Genomic DNA, 27,049 nt, shown 5'->3' with positions numbered 1-27,049 from the left:
TAACAACAACATCGAATTGACACGCAGCATTACTCATACGCCCCGCTGCTCGCTCTCTCACTCATTCACTCACTCAGGCAGTCAGTCAGTCAGTCAGTCAATCGGCAGGCAGTCGAGAAGGCAGGCAGACAGCAACTTTTTAATTGATGTTTACTTAACGTTCAACATAATTAACTCTGTGTGGAAATATTTAAAGCATCGTAAATGGGCATTATACGAGCCATTAAATGAATTTGTAAACGCTTCACTTGAACTAGAAGTGAAATGCGAGCGGTGAAATGGGGGAAATGCGAAATGGGAAATGGGAAATGCCATTGGCGGCTTTTCTCTCTCCGCCCCTGCCCTCACTTGATTTCATTTCCATTCGCATTCGCATTCGCATTTCCATTTCCATTCATTTATGTTATGAATGCCACCGCCATCGCCGCATTTCGTTATTTGCCTATCGATGTTCCTCTGTTCTTCACCCAACATCTTCTCCATTCAGTCTCAACCTGCTACGTGTATTTCATTTTATTCTAATGCTACGCGTATTTGCACTTTAAACAATGCCATAAACGCAGCAAGGCGCGCATTAACACCGTCAACAAACACACACAGACACGACTGCGGAAAATGTTTCCACATTTTCTGCTTGGTTTTTTTTTTGGGTGACCTTTACGACTTGTGCAGAGTCGTAAATAAAAGCACCAACTGTTACAGCAGTTCGGCATGGCAAAGGCCAAAACTGAAATATGACCTCACTTCACTTCAGCTGAACAACTTGAAGAAGAAAACCGCTAAACTTACAAACGGATATCGATCACATTAGATACTTTGCTTGCTCTAATCGCATTACGATTTTCACTTGACTATTTTTAGCTATTATTTGCGTATTCTTCTATTATTCAAAGACACATTTTGGATTCAAACATACTTAAAATTGATAAGTGCATTTAAATTTTGAAGTTAATCATTGAAATTATATATAGGAAACCTAATTTTAACAAAAAACAAAGCTACACTCCTGTTCGCTTCATAAAACTATATTCCTCAAATATTCCAAAAATATACCACAAAGATGGTTAAATATACCTGAGGCCATATCTGGTATATTGATAAAGTATCATATCCAAAATATACTATAGAGTACAAAATATACTAGATTGTCAGACAAAGCATTTAAGACCCTTAGCAGTAAGTATTACTTTTTGCGCTCTATAAATATTTGTTTATCATGACAGGTCACAAATATTATAAATATATACTTGTATGTGTTTTTAATATAAAACTTACCCTAAATTTTACATCACAAAGAATTTTATTTATATATTCATTGACATTGACATGTCGTTATAATGACATTTTTAATTTCAATAGCTTTGGCAAAAACATCAAAAATAATGATTCCGAAAAATATCTTAAATATCTCGAAATATGAACAATAATCTTAACTATGTTCCAAGAAGGTTAAATTTAAGGAATTTTAACTTAATTCCCAAAAACATTTACTATAATACTGCTTAAATTTTCTCCTACAAGTTGCCAATACAAATATTGTTTAACATAACAACGAAAGACTTCACTTTCTTCCTAAGAAGTTCCACAGTAATATTCCTCAAATAAAAATACGAAACCTAAGTTATATCATAATGTAATTTACAACAATAAAGCTGAAAATAACAAAAAACTAATCGCAACTTAGTCTTTTAAATATCAATGAAGAGTAGCTTTCAAAATAATAATAAGGCGTTGAACTAATAAATCGCAGCAACTGATTAAATCGTTGCACAACGACAAAGTCAGCCCAATCAAAAGTATGCAATGCATCTTGAATAGCACGTTTCAATCGCATAGATAGAAGCTTTGTGCCAACGTCTCAATAGCTGGCAGTTATTTGCATTGTTCGACAACACTTTACAGCAACAAAGGAGAGGAGTGGAGAGGAGAGGAGAGGAGAGGAGAGCATTAACTTTGTATCTTCATTATGAATATTACAAAAAGATGCACGAGTTACAGTTGTTGTTGTGTGTGTGTGTGTGTATGTCTTGAATGCATCCCCATGGAAACTCACGTAGTTATGTATCTTACAGATACATATACAGATACAGTTACAGATACAGTTGCGAGTTCGGCTTTACTTTTGCAATTCGCATTCAGATGCTTGTTTTTTTTGTATCTTTTCTGCTCACGTTCACATAACTTTTTCTGTGATTTGCCAAGCAACTACAACAGAATTTCTTGCAATAAGGCAATTTTCATGTGAATAGACTTAAAGTCACCTGCATGTTTAGTTTATCTCTCGACGTTGATGAAGAAGCTAGATAGATAGTTGCTGGCGATGGAGGGGATGGAGACAACGTGATGTGTTATTAATAAATGCACTTGAGAACGTTCACTTATTAATTCTTTAGAGCTTGAATCGACAAAACAACAACGACAACAGCAACAACAAAAAACCAGAAGCCAAAAGTGCAAGAAGGCAACTTGCGACTCGCTTGCGACTTTGGTACTTGCGTCTTTTCTCGTACGTGACCAATAACAAGCAAATTTCTGTTGTTCTTGTTGCTGTTGTTGCTGTTATTTACACACTGTCTTCCCTGGCATTCTATCGGTTTTATGCCGTTCTATATGTCTCTCTATATATATGTTGGGAGAGAGAGAGAGAGAGAGAGAGAGATGGAGAGGGAGAGCAAGAGCTATCCTGTGCTGTGCCGTCGAGGCGAGTCATTGTAAAGTCAGTGGCCTAAAAAACATTATGAAGTTGCTCACTTGATCGTGCAATGTACCTTTTGATTTTGTTGCCCAGCACTTGGCACGTTCCAACCAACCACCAGTGAGCAGTCAACATTCAGTCGACAGTCAACAGTCGACAGTCGGTGGCAGTTGCAAAGTCTCCACTCCAAACTACATTGTAACAAAATTAGCACAACTGTTTCGCCTAAAATCGACTGCGTCTGCGGCTGCAGCCACGTCTCTTACTACGTCTGTTTAGCAGCTGTCCATCTCGCTGTCTATCTCTCTTCTGCTGCTGCTGACGCTGCCGCTGCCGCTGCCGCTGCGTATGATGTGTGAAAAGTTTATTTGGGCAGTAAACATCATGAAATGCTAGACAAATATACAAAAGCACACATTTTTCGCTATTTTGACAAGCTCTTCCACTCCCCCCCCAAATTCAATTGAACACTTTTACGGTATCCAGACTCAAATGTAGCAACTGCATCAACATCAACATTAACATCAACCGCAGCAACAGCAGCAGAAGCAGCAGCAGCAGGCTTTTAAATGGCCTAATGCATTGCCAAACCAAATGCATTTAGCAAAAATGCAAATTAAGTCTATGTGCTCTCTGGAGGCCACAGAAATCAACCCAGTTTTTAGCATTGAGGTTTAACAAACTGCACCATAAATGACTTGGCACTTTTCAAGTGACTAACAAATCGAATTTGAATTGATTCTCAGAGCGACAGAGAGAGGGGAAAGTTTGTACAATTTGCATAGAATTTCTTGTGGCAAACATTTGCAACTACTCGTATTTATGTCACATTACAAATATTTCTTTTTGCAAATTCAAATTTATTCAAATATGTTTTGCACATATTGTGGTCAGTTTCTAGTACATTTAAATGCTCTTGATTGAATCTACTTACATCTATTAGTTATTTACCTAAAAATGATGTCAACATGTAAGAAAGTTGCTGTCAAAAGTGCTGAAGTGTGAGATACCCATTAAATATAATTAAGTGAATATACTAAAAAGATACTGTGTTATAGCATAGGCAATATTTGGCTATGTGCTTATTATTCGAAAAATATACCAATTTATTATACTGAAATGATAAATAAATATACCAAAGGTTATATTCGGTATACCATTATTTATTACAGTATTCTTAAGATACGTCAAAATAAAATATACTAAAAAAATACTGAAATATACCAAAGGCTGTATTTAGTAAATCGTTGCACTATTTTATTAATCTTAAAATCATACTGGATTAATATACTGAAAATATTTTATTCTTAAAATATACCGCAGTAATGTACTGATAAAAAACTAAAAATACTGAAAGCTTTATTTCGATATATAATATTAATATATTATTCCTGAAATATAGCTCATTAATGTACTCATAAAATACTAAAAATATAGTTAGTACATTGATATATAATACTATTACTTTCAAAATATACCGAAGGCTTTTGATGGCTGTAAATTTATTATTCTGAAAGTATCGCAACTTACTATACAGAAGAAATACTTCAATTTAATTATACTATATTATTTTATTATTAAATATACCAAACTATTTTACTAAAATCTACCAGAGGCTATATTTGGTATAACGATATACTATTACATTTAAAATATGCCAGATTGTTAACCAATCAACTAAATATAGCTGCTGCTGCAGTACTTGCATTTGCATTTATTTAGCGAGTCTAAAGTCGCATGTGAGTGATTTGATCAAATGAATATATATTGCTCTATATGCGTGTATTTTGTTGGCATTATTAAGCAGTGCATTTGCATAAATAAGCTCGCCATGAACATGGCAAATTAATTAATTTAAAGGCCTGACTTCAAGTCCGCCATTGACCGTCGTCTGCTTGCAACTTTTATGGCCAATAAATATGAGTGTGTGTATAGCAGAAGTGTGAGTGTGTGAGAGAGTGTTAGAGTGTATGTGTGTGTGTGTGTGTGTGTTTGGCGATATGGCAAATTACGTCCATATAAAGCGTTTATGTGAGTTGGCCCAGTGGCAAACATTGGACTCGCACTCAGACACGCATTAATGTCCACACATACACATAGATACACACATACACTCACACACACACTCACACACACACACATACTCACACTTACACGCACTCACACACACTCCAACTCTAACACACACTCACTTCTGGTACACGCAATAAATATAATAATTTATTTTTTTTATGCCCCGCATTCGCTTTGCTTTAGACGCGCCTCAAAAGCTGCCCCTTCGCTGTATGTGTGTGTGTAGGGCATGTGTGTATTTGTGTGGCATGTGCACATGTTTTGATTTTCAGCCTATTGACAGTGCCATCAATCTGTGTATTCGATCTGCTTTAAGGGCAATTTAGCATTTAAGACGCTGGCCAACGGCAAAGCACAAGCTTGCCGCACTCTCTTGCGGCACACGCTTGGGGCATGCAACATGGGAATTGTTGTATGAAGCGTTGCGCCCCATCAGGCTGTACACATTCCACGCTCAACCATTTTGTTCGTTGCCGTCAAGCGCTGTTTCCAAATTGTCGCATTTATATCATTCTAAAATTTGATTTAGTTACAATTTTTCTTCTTTCTTTTTTTTGGCAATTTTAATTAACTTTCAACAGCGAGCTGAGCGCATATTACAATTTTGCAGGCTTTTCTATTTATTTATTTATTAAATTTTGTACAATTTTATGGGGCGAGCGGAGAACATCGTGTCGTTGTTGTGTCGTGTCTCGTTTCAGCCATTTTTTCGCTTTGGCATTTTGTAAAGGCATTTTTAATTATTAATCTTGTGCAAATAAATCCAGCAACGAGTGTGTGTGGGTGTGTGTGTGTGTGTGGGAGGCTTTTTGGGGTTGTGCCTGTGTATGTGTGTATGTATTTGTGTTTGCACTCATAAACTTGGCGCACACACAACGCAAAGCTTAAACAAACAGATAAAGAGCGAGAGCGAGAGAGATAGAGAAAACACTCACAGGCTTATTAAATATAAATCACATTTTGCTGCCGCTCACACTTCGCGTTCGTTTCACATTCAGAGAACCCAGACTTAACAACAACAACAACAACATGAACAAACCGCGCACTTGATGTCCTCAGCAGCCAATCATCAGTCCACAAATTTGTCATTCGTTCGCTCATGCATGTGACACCATTTTTGCATTTCTACTGAGACCCTTTGGCAGCAGCACGAACAAATGTTCTGTGAGGTTTGTCAGCAAGTGAATATGAATGATATAGTATACATATATGATGATGTGCAGTATTATAAAATACTGAAATTATTTTGCAACTAATAAATAAACTATCTAGTATTAACTTATAACAGCTGGGTAAATTTTATTGTCTAATGAAAAACGTATTCAAAATACTGAATAGATTAATTAGTACAATTTTAGACTTTTGCTTTTATACTAATATATGATGTGCAGTATTATAAAATACTGAAATTATTTTGCAACTAATAAATAAACTATCTAGTATTAACTTATAATAGCTGGATAAATTTTATTGCCTAGTGAAAAATGTATTCAAAATACTGCATACATTAATAAGTATAATTTTAGACTTTTGCTTTTATACTAACATATAATGTGCAGTATTATAAAATACTGAACTCATTTTGCAACTAATAAATAAACTACAATATTTAGTAATAGCTTTTAACAGCTGTGTAAATTTTTTTGCCTAATGAAAAATGTATTCAAAATACTGAATACTTTAATTAGTACAATTTTAGACTTTTGCTTTTATACTAATATTATATATAACAAAGTATTTTTTTTTTACAAAATATGCACATATCAAATACAGGTAATTTAAAAAATTTTTGAACACGAACAAATGTTCTGTGAGGTTTGTCAGGAAGTGGATAAATGATAAATGTATGTGATGATGTGCAGTATTATAAAATACTGAAATTATTTTGCAACTAAAAAAGTAACTATCTCATATTAATGACAGCTGTATAAGATTTGTGGTCTAACTAATTTAAAACGCATTCTAAATTCTGAAAACCGTCTAAAATTAGTTTAATTTCAGTAATCTGCTTTCATATTTGTATATAAGATAACATTGTATGTCTTTTTTATATAAAATATGCAAAATGGTGTCTAACAGCGTATTTGAAATACTTAAACAAATCGTATTATTTTAGTCTTGTGTTTTCTTGTACTATAACATAATATATACTATAAATTGCAATTTTCCCATTATACATACTAAATATTTAAGACATATACTCAAAATATACCTAATTAACGGACTTTAACAAATAAATGTTATTGATTGCAAAATTTGTTATTTTAGTTGTATTTATTTTAGTTTTTTTTATGAACAACATCATATTTCTATATTTCATACACATTCTCAGATTGATTCATTTATTAGTTTTCAATGCTACTATATTTTGAATGGCATACTAGATCAATATACCAAATATAGTTTTAAGCATTTAGTATTTTTGTAGTATTTTAATATCTTTTACAATTAATATTACACAGTTTTGCTTTCAAATTGGGAAGCAAGTATCTCACAGTCAAACACACTCGACTGTAGCTTTCTTTGTTACTTTGAGAACTCAATTGATAAAATTGCTTTTTCTAGAATATTGTATTTGAAGTCGCATTTAAAAAGAAAGCAGTTCTCTTTACGGGAATTGTTTTGTGAACTGAACAAAATAAATCAGCTGCATATATAATTGACTTGATCAATCGACATTTGGTTACATTTTCAAGTTGAACTTTGAATCCCAAATATATATTTTGAACGTATCATATATAAGTATGTGAATGTATTCAAGACATGAGAAGAACGTGCACCACGAACGTTGTCCTTTTCACAGGACTTAGTGTGTCATTGCGACAAGGCAAAAAAAAAATGGAAAAAAAAGAAAAGAAGAAAAACGCCACCTCGGAAAAAATTGCTCACGTGAAAGGCGAAAAATTGTGCTAACAACATGCAAAGCAACAACAAAGCAGCAACAAAAGCAGGAGGAGCCTGAAAATATGCCGATGTGCCTGTGGTAAAGTTTTTAATTTGATTTTTTAGTGTCACAGGAACTTAACGCGACTCCTTGACACAACGAAGCTGCAAATACGCTTACACAGAATATTTAAATACACTTTCCCATCAACGAAAAAAAACTTTTCATGATTTGTAAAGTTTTGTGCAAAAAGTTTGCACCTTTTTTTTCCTATTTTTTTCCGCAATAATAAATAGTTGAAAGTATTTAAAATATTTTAAACTGCTTGCCCAACATTTGGTGAGTGTATTACAGGTTGTCATGAGTTTCAATTCAAGCTTTATACTATATATATACATATGTATATGTTTGGGTAGAGTCAGTAAAAAGACAGGTGGAAAAAGGTCGCGCGTACATGACACGGCAAAGTCGCCAAGCTGTTACATCGTGTCTGTCCAGCCTCCTCTTTTTTTTTCTTTTTTTTAAGGGGCGCATTTGTCCATGTTCATTACTGCGGTTAATTTGTTTGTTCTGCTCGGTTTTTGTCGGTTTTTTTTTTTTTTTTTTTGGTTTGGTTTGGGTTTCATAGAGAGAAGCTGCTGTAACATTTTTGCCGCTCACTTGAATTTTTGTGTGTTATGTTTTTTAATAAGCTTCACTGCGGACAGGTGCAAAAATAAAGTAAAGTAAAAAGCGAGAAAAAAAAAGAGTGTTTGGACATGGCTCGGGAGGTGGAGGCGGAGTAGGAGGTGGGGGAGGCAGAGGCAATCATCTGGCTGGCACGTTGTTGACATCAAAATAATGACTGTTGTTGGTCGGGGGATTTGGGATACGGATGTGGATGTGGATGTGGAAACGGAACTGGATGTGGCATGGGGCATGCGGCTGTGGATTGTGGCGGGCAGCAGAAGCAGAAGCAGCAGCGTGGCCCAAAAATGCCACGGCAACAACAATGGCAGTAACAAGAAGCAGCGCGATTGTGGTGGCGGCATAAACAAACATATGCACGAGATACGCAACAAACACAGCACACACACACACACACACAACACACACACACACACACACCACACACAACACACACGCACGCAAGTGGCACATAAAACAGTGTGGCAGCAGCCAAGCAGCTTGCCCCACTCATCAGTGTCTTGCTCAAGCTTACAACATGCGACTCTCTCTCTCTTTCTCTTGCTGTCTCACTCTCCACTTGGCTTCATCATCATCATGAACGTTTGCTCTCGTTACTCTCGTTGTTGTTGTTGTTAATTACAAAAAAAATGCAAAAGCACGAAAATGCTGCTGTTTACCAAATTAAATGCTACTAATTGGACGAGTTTAGCGGCGCTCAAGTGTATGCTCTGCGACTGTTGAGCTGCTTAGGCGCAGAGAGAAACCGAGGAAGCGAGAGGAAGAGGTAGAGGTAGAGGCAGAGGCAGAGAAAGAGACAGAGTGCGCAATGCGGTAAGTATCATGATGCCATGGAATTTTTAATGAAAGAAGTTATTAGTATGTATCTTCATCGTTAGCATAAAAAATGAAAGTCGCCTCCTGAAGAAGCATTTGAATATTTTCAGTCCCCTCCCCAACCAACAACAAAAACAAAACCAAGCACATTTTCCAAAAGTGAATTTTGCACAAAATATCAAAAAAAAAATAGCGAGCTTTGATCAAAACCGTCAAAAGCACTTTCATAAATGCAATTAATCAGCTACTAATTTGATAAATCTGCGAAGTAACCACAATTTTTATTAAATGAAGTACTAACATATGTCAATATACCAAGTATAGCATTTGGTATATTTTATGCTCTATGGCATATTTGAAATGTAGTACTCTATTAATATACCAAATATCATTTATAATATTTCATACTCCATGATCTAATTTAAATGTAGTAAATTTTAATATCCACATACCAAATACAACATTTGGTATATTTCAGTATTTTGATTTTGTAATAAATTTATTTTTTTTTTATTTTTTGGTAATTGAAATTAAAAGTACTTTACTTTTCAAGTTTTTGCATATTTGAAATGTAGTACTCTATTAATATACCAAGTATCATTTATAAAATTTCATACTCTATGGTATAATTTAAATGTAGTACTATATGAACATACCAAATACAACATTTGGTATATTTCAGTATTTTGATTTTGTAATAAATTTATTTTTTTTTTATTTTTTGGTAATTGTAATTTAAAGTACTTTACTTTTCAAGTCTTGGTTAATAACTAACATAATTTATACCACAAATAAAACAAAATTCATTTGTTAGACTTTGCAATTGATTGTCAATTATATTAAGATTTTCGAGACAACTTTGAACTGCACAGCGGATAACTTTAATTGCACAATTTATAATGCTATTTATGAGTTTGAGTGCGATTGAAGAAAGTCGTCGTCACATTACGAATTTCAATTTGGGAATGCAAAATCCATTGCATACTTTACGGTGCAAAGCTGAGGAAAATTACTCCAAGCCGAATTGATTGAAAATGTGAAAACAATTTGTGGGCAAGAGATAGAGAGAGAGAGAGAGAGAGAGAGAGAGGAGGAAGAAGCAAAGTCAATACGATATTAAATCGCCCACGAGAGACTTGAAGAAGCAGATGCGGCAAGCAGATGGACAGCGGAAGTTGAGCTGAGTCTGCGGATGAGGATGCGGATGCGGATGCGAAATGTAGATGTGAGTGTGAATGTGAGTGTAGAGCATGGTACATGGTACATGGAATATGGAATGCGAAAGGTGGAAGTGGAAGTGGCTTTTGTTGCTGGCAGCAAACAAAATGGCGTGCACATGTAAACATTAAATCTGTTTGCAAATTATGCATGGCAGCCACAAAAGCTGGCAGAAAAACGCAAAATGAAATGTGAATAGCGAAAAAAGAGCAGAACAGAGCAGAGCAGAGGAAGAGGCTTTGTGGGCAGAACAAACAACAGACTGTCCACACACACACACACACACACACATATTAAGCGAGAGACAACGCAAGAGACAGAGAGAGAGAGAGAGAGTGAGACAGAGAGGTGACTGATACTCTGCTATGGCATCCTGGGCACGTCACCAACGTCGGATGTGGACACAAGTCCAACAACGACGACGACGACGACGACGACGACACTGACTAATAAACTCGACTTGCCAGCACATAAAAATATCCATGCAAATTAATTAAATATTTACAGTTTACTAACATAAGCAGCCTCCATCCAGCACTCGAGTCGAGACGCGGCAAGCGAAACGTGCAACGTGCGAAAAAGAGGAAATGCCAACATGCCACACGCTTTCCCAGAGCCAGAGCCAAAGCCAAAGCCTCAGTCTGAGCCTCAGCAAAGTCAAGTAAGCTTTGCGCTGAATTGCAAAAATATGCAAAAGGTAAGAGCAGCAGCAGCAGAGAGAGAGAAGCAATGAATGCCTGACTACCTCTGGATGGGGTTTTGGTCTGGCTGCCTTAGATGCTTTGGGTGGCTACTCTGCATCCCTGGACTACTCACTCATATATAAAGGAGAGAGTGTGTGGCAGAGAAAGAGCAGGAGTCTCGGACTGATTGCCCAGGCAGGCAGGCAACAGCTTGTCTGATTGAAATGCCGAAGCGACAACGACTCTGCAGAAATTACATGCTATGTGGATAGAGAGACAGTCAGTCATTCAGTCAGTCAGTCAGTCAGTCTTCAGACCATAGTTGAGCAACTTTCTTCATGCCTTCAGTCGCCGCCATCCAAATGAAATTAGTGTTAAGCTGCCTGCCCGCTTTTTCTTTTTTTTTTGTGCGGCCAGGTGAGCAAATGAAACTGACAACAAAACAACAAACGGCAAACAATACACAAATAAACTTTTATGTTTCTAATCAAATTTTTTTCCTTCTTCTGTTTTGCAGTGAGTGCAAAAATGATGCCAAGAAATTCATTGCATAAAGCATTGCAAGCCCAGATTAAAAAAAAAAAGCTAAACAGAAATTATAGTCAACTAAAGTCAAGTAAAGTATTTATGAAAATAAGTAGTCAAGTTAAAAAATAAGTTTAATTTTGTCAGATACAAAACACAAATTAGTTATTAATTTTCATAAAAACAGTATTGGCGCTCTAAAAGACAGGTTTTGATTTTAATTCGACTGTGAATTATGAAAAATTTACTTAATTATTCGACTTTTAAGTTTCATTCATATTTGTTAATAAAATTTCACTCCAATGAAGCAATTTTTAAGTTTAAATATTTCTAAAATATTCATTTATATTTGCAACTATTTATCTCATTTGCAATTTATACATATTGGTATTTGCTTTTATTATAAACTTTACTTGTTTAATGAATTTAATGGTAGAATGATAATAAATTTGTTAGGCTTCAATCATATAAATTGTAAATGTTATATAAGAAATACTTTTATATAGGTAAAAATGTCTACTTAATGAAGAGTTTAGTTGCTGTATCAAACAATCTCTTTGGTATATTTAAATTTAGTATTTTATCAATATACCAAATATAGCCATTGGAATATTTTGTATTTCATGGTATATTTTAAGTAGTACTTTATTAATATACCAAATATAACCATTGGTATATTTTGCATCCTATAGTATATTTTGTATGTAGTCTTTTGTTTAATTTGTACTTTATGGTATATTATAAGTGTAGTACTATATATGTATGTATATGCTACGGTATAAATTAAATATAGTACTCTATCAATATACCAAATATACCCTTCAGAAGATTTTAGTATTTTTATAGTATATTATTTTAAGAAAAATATCGCACTGTTTTGTTTTTACTGAAAGTTGAGCGCACTAGACCACAGCTTTCTTACTTGTTAGACAAGTAAAACATATCTAAATTGATTTTCATACATACAGCGACAGATGCAGAAAATGAGACAGAGAGAGAGTGAGAGAGAGAGAGAGAGAGATGAACATTGAAGTACTGCGGCAGCGTTGAAGAAATGTCTGGTTAGTAGAATTGTAATTAAGTAAGCTTTCGTTAAACTTTACATTTATAGTAGACGAAAAGTTTATCTTTGGCAGAAAGTAAACTGAGAGAAATAGTTTTCGAGAATGGCATAAAAAACAAACGAAGGCAGCAACTTTTTGTGCAACGAAAGGCTACCACAATATTTTATCTATCTCAAGCCTTTTGGATATCAAGCAAACAATTGTGTGCAACTTCGTTTTTTGGGCTGGGTTTGGTTTTGGGTTGGATTTGATTCCCCCGCCAGTTGAAACTGCGTGGTTCATGGCAGTAATCGCCTATCGACTATTATCCACATTATTCACATCCCTTTGCGCCTCTCGCCTCCCGCCAGCAGCGGCAACAGCAGTTAAATTGTTGCACTTGTGAACGCCGAAAAATAAATAAAAAGCGTAACGAAATAAAACACAAAGAAATAAAAAAAAAAAAATCTTGAAATTCCAAAGTAAAATACGAACTGCAAAAGTACTGAAGAAGTACAGTACAATAAATGAGACTCTTATTCCCCCAAGAAACTGTGAGAGGGAGAGAGCGACAGAAGAGAGGGAGAGAGATAGAGAGAGAGATAGCAAGAGAGGTGAAGAATGTCGGCCCTGCAGGCCGAAGTTTTAATGGCAAGAGCAAAGAGACAATTGTGTGCATGGAACACATGTCCTGGGCTGCCAGGCGAACTCTTGGCGAGTGTGCGACAGGGGGCGGAAAGCGGTTAGCGGGGGGCGTGGCAGCATACTTAAGTGCATGTTACCCAACAATTTACTAGCGTAAGTTGGAAAATTTGAATTGGCCGCAAAAGCAGCCAGCCGACAGAGAGAGAGAGAGAAACCCAAAGATGAATGAACTGACAAAAAGAGAAAAAAACGTAAAAAAGAAAAACGCGAATGAAAATCCCAAAGAGTAGAGCAAAAAAAGGAAATGAAATGAACTGAAGTGAAATGAAATGAAAAGCGCGTAGAAAAGTTTGAAGAAAACTCCGCAAAGAAGTTGAAATGAAGATTTATTTGCCTATTTGCTTATTTATTATAAGCTCAGAGCTAGAGAAGACACAGCGTCATCTCATGAGCTCGGCGGCTCGAAAGTGCAGCTCGCAGGACAAAAAGGACATCCTTGCAGCAGCGGCAGGCAACAAAATGACGTTAAACACTCGCTCGCTCTTCCTTCAGTCTTTCCTGTTGTGGCTAACTTATTGTAAGTAGTTAGCACAAATTTTAAACATGACTCAAACACTCACACACACATATTATAGTTGCTGCTTGTCTAAGCAGGAAAAGTTTCGTTTTCTTTTTCACACAACTTGGTTTAAGCTCCTCTTGGCCTCCACACCGGATACATTCAACGAGGCAGACTCTCTGTGTGGAGTTACACCCAGTTAATGGGCAATTTAATTATACGGAAATCACACAAATTCATCTAATTAGTTTGGCCTTTTTTATTGCCCGGACACTTGAGCCGTCGTTGCACTTCAACCACGAGACTGCGAAAGGATACATGGCAGGATATGCCATGAACTAAAAACCAGAGAGAGCGAAGAGAAGTGGGGAAAATATCGCCATCAATGGAGCTCAGCTTATGCATATTTAAATCACTTTTGTCGCCGTCCTTTCTCTCCCTTCTGCATTAATAATAAAAAAAAAAATTTTAAAATTGTAAATTGCAAATTGAAAATATGTACAGCAAAAAAAATGGAAATTTCAATTGCCATGGCATTCTCAGCATTTGTCATCAGCAAAGGCGACACAAAAAAAATAATGTATCGAGTGCATCGAACGCAGTCTGCACACATTTTTGCTGACCTAATTCAATTACTCGGATCATTTTCATAGCAATTCAATATGAAGTGTGCTGCCAAATGAGTGCATTGAAAACAATTTATAATTCCATCTGCAGCAATCAAAAAGCATTTACAGTTTATATCATTTTATGAGATTCCCGCATTCATTTTGATTAACAAAACTTGTACAATCTGGTATATGGTATGGTTTATTTTGAATGTAGTAATATTTTAATATACCAACTATATATTCTGGTATATTTTGTACTTTGTGGTATATTTTGAATGTAATATTATAACAATTTACCAAATATTGCAGTTGGTATATTTTCAATATTTTTGTGATATTAGTACAGTATATTAATATACCAAATATACATTTTGGTATATTTTGTACTTTGTGGTATATTTTGAATGTAATATTATAACAATTTACAAAATACCAAATAGATCAATTGGTATATTTTCAGTATTTTTGTCATATATTATTTCGGTATATTTTAAAATGAATACTACACTTATTTACACTCTACGGTATATTTTAAACAAAAGAAGATATGGATATATCGAATAAAGCTTTTAGTATATTTTTAGTTTTTATGGTATATTAATTTGGTATATTTGTAAATGTTTTGCACTCTTACGGTATATTTTAAACGAATCAAGATACAAATATACCGAATATATATTTTAGTATTATTTTTAGTTGTCTGGGGTATATTAATTTAGTATATTTTAAAATTAATACCGCACTGTTTACTAAAGAATCGTGTTGTTTTTTATATTTCAGCATAAATTTATATTAAATTATAGTCTCAAAAATATGTTAAAAATAATCTGATCAAAATATTTCGTAAATATTAACAGATATGTATTTCTGAAAACATTAAACCATTTTCACAATTTCTTTATTCTCGCTTATGTTTTGCAATCTATAAATTAAAGTGTTTTATAGCAAATAAACAATATAAAAAGTATTTGAAATTGATAAAGTGGCTACCAGAAAAGATATTTGCAATAAAAGAGCTCATAAATAGTTGGGAATACGTTTGATATCGAGTACTTGCACATGATGACTTAGTTGAGACAGTGCGCGATACAATCTAAGCTCGTATAATACTAGCATCATATGTATGGTATGTGTGTACTTTATGGGAAACATATAAAATGCTCAGCTCAGTTCAGTTCAGTTTAGTTCAGCTCAGCGCGGAGTCATCAAATTGAAGACGCGATGCTCCGTGAATGGATAAAATGAAAACGCTCGGCACTCGGCATTAAAGCGACGAAAGAGGAGGCGGAAGACTTTTTCCATTTGATGCGCGTTAAGTAAAAGATGATTTTAATATTTTAGGCACACACAGAGTTGCAGGTAGCATGTGAGGAGTCTGGCTGCAAGCATGAAAGTGCTGATGCCCAAGCCAAGGTTAGTTAAAAGTTAGGTATTCGCCACTTAACTTGCTGAAAAATTTCGTGGCACTTGAAGCGCAAGAGAGAAAACTGCCACATGCTACCAGGTGGCAAGCAACAAGCGGCAAGCAGCAAGCGGCAGCTGGCACCTTATTCCCGACTAACTGACTGACTGACTGACTGACTCTGACTCTGACGGACGTTTTAATCCTTTTGCATTTCGCGTGCAGCGTAAAAAGCATCGTTAAATAAACATGAGAATATGAATGTATGATTGCGTTTCATTCCATGAGGCAGCCATGCAGCCAGTCTCATTCTCATTCTCATTCTCATGCTACAACATTCTCAGCATTAACGGTCATAAACTTTATGGCTGAAACTACCTACACAAAACGAAACGAAACACAAACTTCATCTGCCTCCGTCGTCGTCGTCGTCGTTGACTTTCTTTTTAATTTGCTTCAAGACTTTTATATATATATATACTACTTATAAGCGAGAGAAGAAGTCGAGAAGTTGAGGAGTCGAGGCAACATGGCAACGCAATTCATTTCGCAGCAAGTTGGCGAGAAAGAAAACTTTAACTTGCTAATCAATTAAAATCGCAAAATTCAACTTTCGATTTGCCTTCTGAAGTTACGATCATAGTTATTTTCATTTCCATTTATAATGCTTTTCGCTCTTTGCTGTTTTTATTGTAACTTTTCATAAGCAAATGCAAAAGTCGTAAATAAATCGCTAAATTGATTTATGCTCTCCCCCACTTCAATTTTCTCCCCTCCCTCTTTCTCCTTTCGAATCTGCATAGTTTTATTTATCATCGAGCGAAAGCATTGGTGGCATAAATTCTGGCATTTTTTTAGTTCAACGACCATACGACTTAATCTGACAATCTGAGTGGGACTCAAGCATCGCAACTATTGTGTAAGCTGTGGTCGTCTTTTCTATATTTACAATATTTTACCCAGATTAATGTTTGGCGGAAGCAAGGTTCAGGAAATACGCAAAAATATTTCATAAAACAAGATTATCATTTGACATTGTATAGTATTGTCTTCACATTGCGTATACGCAATTTAGTTGAGTCTTCACATTACGTATACGCAATTTAGTTGAATCTTCGCATTACATATACGCACGTTGTATCCAATACATTCAATGAGAGGAATTAATTAAAATTTGTATTTAATTTAAATCAAATTTTATTGAATTTGCAGTAGTTTTTTTCACATTACGTATACGCACGTTGGGCCCAATAAATATTCATAGCTGCAAATTATGAACAAAAAGTTAATTTTATTCGTTAGCAACAAATACAATTTAAATTCAATTCAATTTGCATCATATATGCAAGTTAATATTGTGTTTATATTACGTATACGCAACGTATAGTCAGCAAAAATGTACAAAATTGAGCTTCTTTGCTTCAAGAAAACTTTGAAATTAAATTTACAACGTATTTGCAAATGAGTTTGGTTTCTATATTGCGTATACTCATAAAAGTGCTGTCCTTACATTACGTATACGCACATTACATCCAATGAATATTTGAATTTTAATTCAGTATTATTGTATTTATTTCAATTGAAGTTCCCTCAAATTTGCAGCGTTAACATGAATTAATTCACACTTCGAAATGATTCATATTTTGTTTACAAAAGCAAACTCCTTCACTCTCTTTTCCATTTGTCGCACAAGAAGAAAAACAAGATTGTGCTTTAGATTGATTTGGTTGACTACATCGAATCGATGTTTTGGATTACTTGCAACATTATGCCTCGCATTTGTTAACTCTAAAAGCGTGAAGTCTGAGCTGCCTTTCTTTCACCCGAACTTCTTGCTGCTCTTGTCTTTCGCTGTCTATTTACAGTGTATAAAACAAATGTCAAAGCACCAAAAAAAAGAAGAAGGAAAATAATGATAGAGGGGCTGGCTGACCAGGAGCAACTCTCGCTGTGCAAGTTCGCCAAACCCTTCAGGGCATGAGCCCATCTTCCTCTCTCTCTCGCTCTCTGTCTCTCTCCATCTTTGTCGCCTAACTACTTTGTCTTTGCCTGTGTCTCTTCCTATTCCCATTCTCAGAGTCTCAGATAAATACTCGAATGTATGTGTGTCTGTGTGTGTGTCGGCTTATTTATGGTCTTGGACTTTCAAGCTGAAATTTCAGAGTACTCCAAGAGTAAAGTGTATGTGTGTGTGTGTGTGTGTGTGCTGCTATATTTAATCGCAGGCCATAGTTTTTAATAAAATGCCTGCGTTCCGGCGAAAACTCAGGAACGTTGCCTTTTTTTTGTTGCCTTTCTCTTGCCTATTTTTCTCATTTCATTTCTTGTCGGTTCTTTCCTTCTTTGGTTAGTCGAGTGTGTATGTGTGTGTGTGTCCTTAAATTTATGTACTTGGGGGTAAGTTCGTAATAGTTTTTAACTTAAATGGGTACGAACAGAGCAGAGCAGAGCAGCGCAGCGCAGAGAATTCGGCGCACAGCGAATACCTTCAAATTTTTGGGGACGAAGCAGAAGCAAAAGAAGCAGAAGAAGCAAAAGAAGAAGAAGAATGGGGCAGCCCAAGATGAAGGCGATGTCTGGCGTCTAGGCGGCGACGCTGACGCCTTGGGTCTGAGCTCTTTATGGTTGTTGTTGCTGTTGTTGTTGTTGTTGTTGTAGGCGCTACAATCTCTTCCTTTGCCGTAACTCGAGCTCATCGCAGACTGCGTGCTGTGTGATGTCTTATTTTATCTGTACTCGCTGCTTGTCACTGACTAGCTTCCTCGTTGTAGTCGTAGTCGCAGTCGAAGCGCCCGATATTTTATTTTTATTTGAAAAAATCAATTTATGGGTTCTTTGGCAATAAACGATTTCTCTTTTAGTTGCCTTCTTCTTTTCTTTATGGCCGCATATCTTTGTAATATTTTCTATCATTGTTATCGCTTGAGTTGTGCCCCAACAGCAGCAGCAACCAAAGCAGCAGCCAAAGCAGCCTTTGGACACACTCAACACACGCGCCACGCCACGACGTCATCGTATTTGTATTGTTAGTGGCGCCCCGCCCACTAGCTCCCCAATTTGGCCAAAAACCGCACGCCCATTATTCATTGTACTCTGTGGGCTTGGGCTTGGTCCATTTCATCGTTTTTTTCTTTTTCTCTTACCCTCTCTGCGTGTGTGTGTGTGTGTGTGTGTGTGAAATATGTCATGGCTCAATAATGCTGTGATAATAATGGCCGCAAAAGAATTTTTGCCTAACACACACACAGAGAGAGTTGCAAGCAAAGCCATAACCGAATTTTGAAAGGGTCAAAAGCTGCAAGTTTTCCGATATATATCAGCAAAAATGGTCGAGAGAAGGGGAGAGGGGGAGAGGGGAAGAGGGGGAGAGGGAATGGGAGAGGTCAGTGCAAATGTAAGCAAATAACCCTTGCATATGTGAGCACTTTGGGTTGCATTGATATTGCGCAACAGGGCGTATGATTGATGCGAAAGGCATCTTACCATTTACTTCACTCTGACTCTGCTCAATACTCAGATAACTGAGAGACTGAGAGAGACTGAGAGAGAGAGAAAGACTGAGAGAGACTGAGAGAGAGAGAGAGAGAGCATTGCATTTTGGTGCTCATTCAGTGCTTAAACAATGGCAACCACAATTAGCAAACTCTTGAGCTCGACTTTGTCAACTGTAACCACATCGAGACTAGAGCTTAATTTCTATCACAGTTCGACACTACAAATTGCTTTGCCATGTTCGCAAATGCTTCATTAGCCAAAGAACTGAATTCTCAATTCGAAATTGCATTGAGAATTTAATGGACTGACTTTTGTAATTCGAAATTTATCTAATGAACTTTAGTGAATAATAATTATTGAATAATTCGGCACTTAACAACTTTATTTAATTATTGCAAACTAATAAAATTGTAAAGCAATAAAACTATAATCAATTATTTACCAATTACAATGAACTAAATAAATTTATTGACTAAATGTATGGGAGCTAACTTGCAATTACTTTAATTGAATATAATTCCAAAACGAATTAACATAAATTAGTATTGCAAAAGAGAAGCTTAAAATCTAATTTCAAATTTAATTCAATAGTAACTTAATTAAATTAAATGCATTTTAATGTAATTAATTAACTCAGCAATTACAAATTATAAATTACAAATTTTGTGTTGTATTCAAATTAAAAAAAAAAAAAAAAAACAAAACTAATATAATAATAATCAATGTAAATTGATTTATAATTGAATTCAATTTTTCATTGTGAATAATAGCAAAACAGTGAGATTTTAGTGTTAAAATATACCAAATTAATATACCACAAAATACTAAAAATATACTAAGCGCTGTATTTGGTATATTGATAGAATACTGTATTTGAACTTTGAACAGCGAGTTTTTTAGTTTTAAAATATACCAAATTAATATACCAGAAAATACTGAAAAAGATACCGAACACTGTATTTGGTATATTGATATAATACTGCATTTGGCATAATATCATAGGACATAAAATACATCAAATGCTATATTTGGTATATTGAAAATATACCAAAGAGTGCAAAAAATACTGCTGTGAAAAGAACACAATTTTAATTGAATTCAAAGCAATCACATTTTTAATTAACTAAATTATTTCTTTGTATACTTATTTTAACTCATTCAAATTAGTCATTTTCAGCAATAAAAAAAAATGATGCATTTGTTATCATGACATCAAAGACTCAAAGGAATTATTTGCAGTCTGCAACTGCAAGTGAAATGTAATTAAGGAAATATCTACAACAAATCAACTAAGATTTCACAAATTGGCAGCGATGTCAGTGCAAAATGTCGCAATGTTCTTAAATGAAATAATAAAGCGAATACGAAAGAGAAGAGAAAAAGAGAAGGGCGAATGCGGATTGTTTTTGGGCTACGTAAAGCAACGTTTTTGCACTTTTTGCCACTCACAATAAATAAAACTGTTTTATTATTGTATTGCTGTGGAGAGATGCATGAATAAATTTCATCTGGCCAAACAAAAAGCCAACGAAACTCACACACACACACATAAACTCACGGGGAGCATCGCGTTTGACAAGTTCATAAATTATCGGCTATGGAGAAAGAAAAAGAAAAAAATATGCAACTGATTGTTAAATTTCATTGAGAGCACAACAAATAAGCAACAGAGAAAGAGAGAAACTTTAAATTTTATTAAACACTATATATATATATGTATAAAGTGACCACGCCCACTCTGACTCCCAACAAAAAATGCGAAGCTAAATAATTAAAAGTTGGTCGACTTTACAAATATATCGCACATAAAATCAACTATAAAAAATATCACAAAAAATAAAAATATATAAAATGCGGATATGCGATGCGCATCGGCAAAAGAAATTGCTGCAAAAAGTGCCGAAAAATGTTGAAAAGAATTCTCGCCGCTTTCACTGTCGGCTTTTTGCGTCCCACACAGACAACACACCATAAAATTCCCATACTCGTATAATAAAATCGAGCGAGTCTCATGCATTGAACCAAACAAAATAAACTCGCATCCACAATAAAAGCAACAACAAAAACTACTATAATGGCGCCCGTTTTAAAACTAGTTAAAATTCGCAACTGGGGACTTTCAATTCAACACACTTCCTCTGGCCAAATTGATCAATTTTGTGAATGGTTTAATGACAATCAGTTTGTGGAAATTTCATATTTTCAATATAACAAATTTCAAGCAATTTCAAGCAACATATTCCTTAAATATTTTCTATATTTTCTCTTTACAAAAATGTCGTTAAATTTGCTTTATATGGCAGATAAAAAATTCATTCTTGAAATATATATTTATTATGCTTCGAAATTCGTATAAAATACTAGTTCATTTTAATAGCATTTATTTTGTGAGTTTTGTTTTTTAAATAAATATATTAAGAATTACATATGTATATAGTTTTGTTGAAATTTCATATTGTTTAATGTAATAAATATTGAGCACTTAAATCGTTATTTTGCTTAAATATTTGCAATATTTTCTGCTTAGAACATTTTATTACATTTGATTTATATTAAATGAATATTTCTATTATAAATTTGTACGTTAAATATATATTTATTTTATTTCGGATCTCGCATTGAAATTTAGTAATGAATATTAACATTTTGTTGTGTATTTTATTTATATAAATATATTAAGACTTATTCAAATTTTGTTTCCTGTTTGTCCCAAAAATTCAATAAATTTCAGATATAACTTGACAGTCTACAGTCGAGTGTGCTCGACAGTGGAATACCCGCTTTATATTTGGAATAAAGGCTTAAAAGTAAGGTATTCATTATAAAATTTACCAAATTAAAATCGAAAGCAATATACTAGATTATCAGCCAAAACTAAGATCCTTCAGACGTATAGGTTTTTTATATATAAAAGTATTTCTAAGGTCGTTGATGCTCTCTTCAGCCTGTTTCATGAATTTATTGGCATTCACAAAGTTCTAATACCCTTCTACCCTATAATTAGCGGGTATGATTATTTTTTACTAAATATTAATCTATATAAAATAAGTAAGAATTTCATATCCTATTTATATATAAAAGTTATATTTATTTGTGTACTTTGAGAACCCAACAATTCATATCACTTTGTCTGCTTGCAAATCACATTAAATTCCATGTTTAACTACTAGAAATATTAAATTCATCTATTGTTTAGTTCTATTTAATGTAATTTCTAATTCTGACTGTAGACATATATAAATTAGTTTAGATATAACAGCAAAGTATTTTTAAATATATGAGATATGTATATTGTTTTTCTTTCTTTCTTAATTACTTTGTCTGACTTTTAAGCGAAGTTAAATAGAGTAACTAGAAATGTTGAAGTTATTAATTGTTTAGCTTTTTTTCTGACAATTTCTTGATTTAGTAGTAAAAATGTTGCATCTAACATATTTATTTATTTCATTCCTTTTTTATTTTTTTATTTATTGTTTGTCTTTTCTTATTAGGATTTCCAGTTTTGATTGTACTAAAAATAGTAATATTTTCAGAAATAAAAATACTTATTTGTTGCTTTCCATCAGTTGCTAATCTCACAACAATTAAATGCATTAATAGTTTACTTTATCATATTCGAATCTGTAGTTGTGGCACTTTAAAAATAGATCACAAACAAATATCAGAACAAATAACTTTGCTCGTCAAATATTTATTTATTTTATCGTGCCGTCAATTTCGAATCGCTTTGTGTGTTCTCATGTTCATCGCGTTTTGTGTAATCTACGATGCGAATGACTCACTGACAATCCTAATTTAATGAATTCCCATTTCGACACTCCAATCATTCAGAGCGGCAAATAGAAAAAAAAAACGAGAAACGAAAACCGAATAGAAAAACAAAACATGATGCCTAAATGAAAAGTAACAGTGCCTGCCGACAGTGATTTCCTACAACACTGATCTGATTTCGTAGTGTTTGTTGTTGATTCCCTTCCCCCTTTCTCCTTCCCCCTTTCCCATGAAATGGGCGCCGCAAATCGATCAAAAAGCAATTCACTCAACGCAAAACCATTGGGCATTCATTCGCATTCGCATTCGCAATCGTGCATTCATCAATCAACCAATCATAATGTCTGCACAAAATTAGCAAAACAGCACACAATTTGTGTGTGTGTGTGTGTGTGTGTGTTTTTTGTTCGATATATTTTTGGGTGGCCGCAATTGCAATTAAAATTAATTAGCAGTAAAATACACAGAGCGAGCATAGAATATATATATATTTGGAATATTGGGTGATTATAAATAACAAAGGGCAGTGACGGGTAATCGCATTAAATGCTCGAAGCATGCTCATATATATTAAATGTTGATGCATCCCACGGGGCGTATACGCAATGCTGCTAAAAACCAAACCGAATCGAATCGAACCTCCCAAAAGACGGCAACACACAGAACACCGAAGGCGTCAACCAACTATGCGTGAAAATTTATCCCCCACACACACACACACAAACGCACGTGCTTCATTTTATTACCTTTTCCACCCAGACTCCCGCTGTTGCCTCCGCCTCCTTCACTCTTTCGAATCAAAAAAGAAACACACAACAAGACACGACACACAACATGAATGTGAAAAATGCTTTTCATTTCTCACACACCGAACAGTGCATACTCTACTCTCTCTCTCTCTCTCTCTCTCTCTCTCTCTCTCTCTCTCTCTCTCTCTCTCTCTCTCTCGCTCGCTCTCTCTTTCAAAGTCATATTAAAACATAATTCTTTCCTTGGCTCTGTGACAAACACACACACACTCGCATTTCCTGATACCAGAAAAACCTAATTTTATTATGCTCGCTCAGATTGTGGCATTGTGTTGAGAGAGGGGGAAGGGGAATCCCCAACAAGCCGCTGAGTGATATGCAGCAACAATAACAATAATAGCAAACAGCAAGAGCAACAGCAACAGCAACAAAACATCTCTAGACATGTTTGCTTGTTTATAAACGAACTTTTTATTGCCACAAAGTGGCAGGCGACAAGCCAGAAACGTTCGACACTCGCTCTGTGGCAGGGGCACGGTGTGTGTGTGTGTGTGTGCGGGGGTGTGACTCTCTCTCTCTGTCTCTCTATCGTTGCTGTTGTTGTGCTTAGCAAACGGTAAAGTTTCAACCAAATAACCGAATGCATTTCATTTCTCTTTTTTTTTGCCAGCCAATTCAATTGACAAGCTGCAAAACTTCGACACGCGTCAAGTGCAAAGCAATACTCAATTCAACAACTTCGCACTGCTAACGAATTATATTTTCTGTTTATGACGAAACTGTTTTTTGTGTTTATTTTCCTTTTCGTTCTCTTGTTATCATTTCTGCGCCAACAAAATAGTTTCGAGCACACAAACAATATACAACATTTTAATTCGATGTGTCACTGCAACAAAGTTTCGCATCCATTCATAATTAAAAACAATTTTTTAGGAAACTATTCAAATGTTAATGTTTCAAAGATAAAGATAAAACATACAATTATTGCATTTAAATTACCTCAATCAAAAAAGCAAGTAAAATAAATTTAATTTCTTTTAATTTTATATATATTATATTTATTTATTTTATGTATAAAATGAATTCCACTAATTTTTGTGTATATTCAACTAATTTGAATTTTGAAGTGTTTCATTTTTAAAGGTTTAATTTTCTAGTTTAAACAATTCATGGTTTGTTGTCTTTAGTTTATCGCAACTAATAAAGTCAAATGTAAAATAAATTCAATTTCTGTTTCATTTTATTGATAAACAATTAAGAAAGCTGCAGCCGAGTGTGCTCGATTGTGAGATACCCGCTACCCATTTAGAATAAAAGTAAATAGTGTGGTAATATTTTGAAAATATACCGAATATAGAATAAAGAGCCAAAATACCGAAATATATATTTGGTATATTGATATGGTAATATAGAAAATATATCATTATCTCTTATAGTTTTTGAGATCTAGGTGTTTAATCAGACGGACAGACGGACAGACAGACAGACAGACAGACAGACGGACGGACGGACGGACAGACAGACAGACGAACAGACAGACGGACAGATAGACAGACAGACATAGATATGTATATCGTCTGTGCTGTTGACTCTGATCAAGAATATATATACTTTTTGTGCCTGTTACATACATTTCCCTCTACTCTAAGGCTATAAAAACTATTTAGAACTAACATAATTTGTTATTTTATGTGTCTAATTTTTATAAGTACTTGAAAACACTTTGAGAGCAATAAGATTTTTAAGTGTTTTTATACCAATAATCAATTTACATATAGATCATAAATAACTCTTCGATATAAATTTCTCTTATTTTACTCTTCATTTAAAAATAGAAGAATACACATGAAGGAAAGAGAATAAACCTACATTATTCAAAATCATTTTTTATTTGAAGATATGAAATATTTTTGTATATTAGTATCTCTTGTTTGCGAATTTATTGTCTGAGATCAATAAAGAAATTTACAATTTGTCTTTTTTAATTATTTATTCAATTTATATTATTTGTATTTTTTCTTTTTTTTTAATTTATTTTATTACATTTTATTATTATTAACTATTTATTTCTTGTATTATTTAATAATGTTATTTATGGAATGTTGAATATTAATTTCCAAATTAATTTTAGTCTTTATGCATTATTAAAGACTGCAACATCGAAATATATTTAAATTTGCTTTATAATAGTTTTGTTAACGAAATAAACATTATAAAGTTTCTTGACAATATAGAAATTAATCCTTTTCTGAACCCTTCTTAACTGTTTAAGGACACTCAAAGCCTTTGCAACAATCTTATTATAAAGTCATTCCTAGATTTGTTTATCACAAGTCATTTAACATTTTCGAGTTTAACGATATTGTTACAAATTCTTTATAGCCCTGACCCTGAAGCACTTTAAGGAATCTAACAATTTTCAAACTCATCTGCATAAGTATGTGTGTGTGTGTGTGTGTGTGTGTGTGTGTGCAGAAGTAATGCTTATAAATTGGCTGGATAATTTATTTAATTTCTACAACTGATTGGCAAAGGGTCGCCCCTAGGATTCAAGCATTCTACCCTCTAGAGTTGGCGAATTTCTCAACCCGCACTTTAACTTATTCTTCTCCTCCGCCACCCTCTTCTTCTCATCATCATCATCATCATCATCATCATCATCATCCCCTTCCCCATTCCCCATCTATTGCCAGCATTTCCTGTAGCCAGTTTTGTTCGTTTGGTTGCTTGTTTGTTTGTTTGTTTGTTTGCTTGCTTGCTCGCTTGTTTAAAGCAAAGTGCGGGAACGGAAGTGTTTGTGACTTTTATGATTTGGCAAGTCTTTGATTTGATTAGAACTCAACGTTTCGCATACTTATGTGTGTGTGTTTCTCTGTGTGTGTGGAGACTTTCTCTGGCGTATGTTTGATTGCCATTCTCTGTTCTCAATGAATGGCCAACGAATTTTCCCATGCATTGCGATTTTTTCCAGCACCCGATTTGACATTTTCTTCTTCAATTCAATTTTTTTTTTCGTTATTTTCTCTGCCTCAACTTAAGCTTTTCTTTTTATTTGTTTCTTTTAAGTTTTCAATGAAATTCACTTGAAATTAGTTCTTCAAGGGTTTCTATATTTTTCTATTAAATTGAGATTGGATTTGATTTAAGAAAGGTTGAGAAATATTAATATTGCATTTTTTATTTATGAGTATAC

At 34.4% G+C, this 27,049-nt stretch overlaps 1 protein-coding gene across 3 annotated transcripts in view; it reads right to left on the bottom strand.

The window, feature by feature from the left end:
• LOC133849105 (putative uncharacterized protein DDB_G0283779) overlaps positions 1-27,049 on the bottom strand; it is a 44,757-nt gene that overhangs the window by 3,150 nt on the left and 14,558 nt on the right. The window lies entirely within an intron of this gene.

This window comes from Drosophila sulfurigaster, chromosome X, assembly GCF_023558435.1.
Source record: "Drosophila sulfurigaster albostrigata strain 15112-1811.04 chromosome X, ASM2355843v2, whole genome shotgun sequence".
Lineage (NCBI taxonomy): Eukaryota > Metazoa > Arthropoda > Insecta > Diptera > Drosophilidae > Drosophila > Drosophila sulfurigaster.
Note: the sequence above shows the minus strand (reverse complement) of the source record. Positions and strands in the feature narration are given on the sequence as shown.